We start from the raw sequence: 3,704 nt of genomic DNA, 5'->3' as shown, positions 1-3,704 counted from the left end.
CCAAAAATGTGGATATGCGTGTACGAAAAATAATATGCAAACGCGCAGTACCTAGTCTCCGTGTTTGGTTTTGCGATGACAAGTAATTCTTACCCAAAGTTAAGTAAGACTAACATTTTGCGTGTAAAAAGATAAGAATGATTATAGTTGATAATTTTCAAACTATTCAACTACGCAATGGTTTTCGTTAAAATGTGCAAAAATGTTTTCGTTAAAAGGCGCAATTGAATATTTTTTGAGGGCCAAAATATGGCTTAACGGTTTTGACAGCGTTTTCTGGCAAGTTTCAATTGAATTTTTGTTTGTTAATTTTTTTTTGTTATTCTTTTAGCCGCTTAAAAAAATAAATAAGGGATGGTTCTAATGCCCTTCTATAGAAGCATTGGTAATCGTAAAGCTTAGGGATATTTTACTTGATTTCTAATGGTTTTCATTACTTTGAAGTTAATTGTTTAAAAAAAATAAGCGAACTTTTCAACTTTACTGTTTTTGTACTTTTTTGTCTATTTGTTACCAAACCCATTTATGGACTGGTCCCATATATTTTTTGGTAATTTATAAGTTATTTTGTTTAATTTTTGTTTGATTTGACGCTACTTTGACTGTGTTATTGAATTTCGTTTTTTAAAACGGACATAAATTTTTTTATGTAATTAATGTTTGTTGTTGTTGTTGTTTGATTTCGCTGTTCGTCTTGACTCGCTTTCTTAATATTGGCATATCTCGGCAATCTAAAGCATCAATTTTTACTCCACTGAGTTGTTTGCTTTGTAGGCTATCATATCGTTCATACACAAATTTTTGAAAAATACTTGTGCATTTTATGGGTTTTTTGGGATTCCCAAAAAATAATTCTTGGGTTTTTCTATCTGTTCCTCATTTGGTAGACAATTATGCCAAAATTGTGGATGGGCGGGGTCGGAACTCTATGTGCCATGGCACATTACAGGCTATCGTATCGTTACATTTGCTTTGCAGGCTATCGTATCGTTCATACACAAATTTTTGAAAAATACTTGTGCATTTTATGGGTTTTTTGGGATTCCCAAAAAATAGTTTTTGGGTTTTTCTATCTGTTCCTCATTTGGTAGACAATTATGCTAAAATTGTGGATGGGCGGGGTTGGAACCCTATGTGCCATCGCACATTACAGGCTATCGTATCGTTACATTTGCTTTGCAGGCTATCGTATCGTTCATACACAAATTTTTGAAAAATACTTGTGCATTTTATGGGTTTTTTGGGATTCCCAAAAAATAATCTTTGGGTTTTTCTATCTGTTCCTCATTTGGTAGACAATTATGCCAAAATTGTGGATGGGCAGGGTCGGAACCCTATGTGCCATCGCACATTACGGAGCCGCCTTGTTACTGTTATAAAAACGAAGAGTAAGAAGAAGCGTATTTAAATTTTGTACTGATTTTTAAGCCAAGCACGAGAACGACTGATTTATATATATATATATATATATATATATATATATATATTTATATACATATATATATATATATATAAATCTATATATATATATATATATATATATATATATATGTATATATATATATATATATACTTTTAATACAGTAGTGGTGTTCAGAAAATAATTTTTGAGTTTTTACCCGAGTCTAATGTTCGTTTTGTTACATTTTGAGTTAGCCTCAAGATTGAAAAATTTGACTGGCTTCCAATTAAATTTTGCTGAAATAGATTAAATTTTCAGTTGATAACTTCTGTTTTTATTACTTTCCCCTTCAATTTTTCCCGAAAAATATACTTTTTCTTAGAGCAAGCTTTTTTAGTCTTTTTGTGCTACTTCAGAAGGCTGTTAATGACACTTCTCTTTGATTTTCCAAAGAAATTTAAACGTCCTCCTCATAATGGCGTTTAGATTCAATTGTTTTTAGTTTGCTCTTTTTGAGGTCTATTTACTAAGTCAATTTAATGACAGGCATTATTGGCTTTCTAATGAGGCATGGAGTTTTTCTAAAACTTTCCTGTTTTGTTTTTGATTTTCTGTTCAACTTATTTCTTTATCTAGCTTTTAATGGATTTCTTGAGTGTTTATAGTTTTGAGTAGCTGAGTGGTGTGATTTGGTTAAGGTAGTTAATATATGGTTACGCGTTTAATAGCTTTGTTGACGCTATATTTCAAAATTTTCTTTCAAACGAAGAGCTGTTTTTTGCAATTTTAGTATCTCTTAATTTTTTTAAACATTATATATTATATTTCGAACAAATTAATATTCCTTTTCCATTTTCGTGCGTTTTGTTCTTGTATTGTTTTGTGGACACCATGATGACATAGATTGCTTCTGTTTAGTAGCCAAGATATCAAAAATCAATTTTTTGGTGAATTCTACCGCCACTCGGCAGTTGAATTTCGGAACTTGAAGTCGTTTGTTTCTGTGTTGTCTATTTACACGACTAGACTCTCAAAAAATACTGCGCACTCATTTGAATGCAAAATCTAGCTGAAGTTAAAAAGAGAACAACCACGGCATTTAATTTTCTGTGCGTGCTTTTTGATAAACAATTGTGTTTGGAATTTGATTTCAAAACAGGATAAAAATGGAATTCAGATTCTCATTTTCGCTGATTGGTGAAATTAGGGGTCTAATAGAATTTTTTTTGCGCGAGATCTTGCATTATAAGTGTTTTCAGTTTTTCAATGAATTGTTTTGCTTAGTTCACTTTTTGTTCTTTCTAGTGAAATTAATATTGCCGCTATCTACCTCAAGGTTGTACACGCCTGTCCATGTTCAAGAATCTATCAATTGTTTAACTACAAAACATGCAATATTTTCCTTTTTAAAATTTGCTTTCTCTGGTCGGTTTGGTAGATAATTTGACCAAAAATGTGGATATGCGTGTACGAAAAATAATATGCAAACGCGCAGTACCTAGTCTCCGTGTTTGGTTTTGCGATGACAAGTAATTCTTACCCAAAGTTAAGTAAGACTAACATTTTGCGTGTAAAAAGATAAGAATGATTATAGTTGATAATTTTCAAACTATTCAACTACGCAATGGTTTTCGTTAAAATGTGCAAAAATGTTCTGTTGCCAAAGCTATTTGAAAAGCATGTATGTGACTTGACATGAACAAAGTAGCAACGGAGGTGAGCTGCAAAAATATCAGTTTTTTGTTATCTATAAACGTGTTAGCATATACTAGTTTCTTCTATGAGATAAAATTGCAGCTCAATAAATGTGAAAAGTTAAAAGGCACATCTACGGTGGCGAAGAAAAGAAAATCACGAGCTAAAACTTCAAGTGAAAAAAAATGCTCTCTCTGCCAAGTTAACGGCTTTGAACAATTTAAAAACTTCATTACTTTAAACTACGCTTACGTATTTGTAACAAAAATAAAAGGTCCGGAACTTGCTAAAAGGCCAATTTTTAGCATTATATAGATACATAAAGACACAATTACAAATATGAATATATGTGCAAAGACTGAAGTAATTATTAATGCATGCAGACACTTGTATCTCAAAAATTCTACCTCAAGGCGTGCTGCAATAAGCGGAGATCAAGCCTTAAAAGGCGAGCAACGTTTAATATGACGTCAGCATCAAAATGACTCAACAATACAATTAATATATTCGAGAAAATAACTGAAGATACCTAAGATCCTACTGAAGATATAAAAATAATATTTCTAAAGATCTGCAGAAAAACGTGTTAAACCATTCACAAATGTTC

The 3,704-nt window shown here is 31.6% G+C and overlaps 1 protein-coding gene across 1 annotated transcript in view; it reads right to left on the bottom strand.

The window, feature by feature from the left end:
• LOC142342974 (uncharacterized) overlaps positions 1-199 on the bottom strand; it is a 6,913-nt gene extending 6,714 nt beyond the window's left edge. Inside the window, exon 1 of the mRNA XM_075394655.1 lies at positions 52-199. The gene's annotated coding sequence lies outside the window, so the exon portion shown is untranslated. The remainder of the gene's footprint in view (positions 1-51) is intronic.
• Between the last annotated feature and the right edge of the window lie 3,505 nt (positions 200-3,704).

The sequence above is a fragment of the Convolutriloba macropyga genome, chromosome 7 (assembly GCF_964194025.1).
Source record: "Convolutriloba macropyga chromosome 7, txConMacr16.3, whole genome shotgun sequence".
NCBI lineage: Eukaryota > Metazoa > Xenacoelomorpha > Acoela > Convolutidae > Convolutriloba > Convolutriloba macropyga.
Note: the sequence above shows the minus strand (reverse complement) of the source record. Positions and strands in the feature narration are given on the sequence as shown.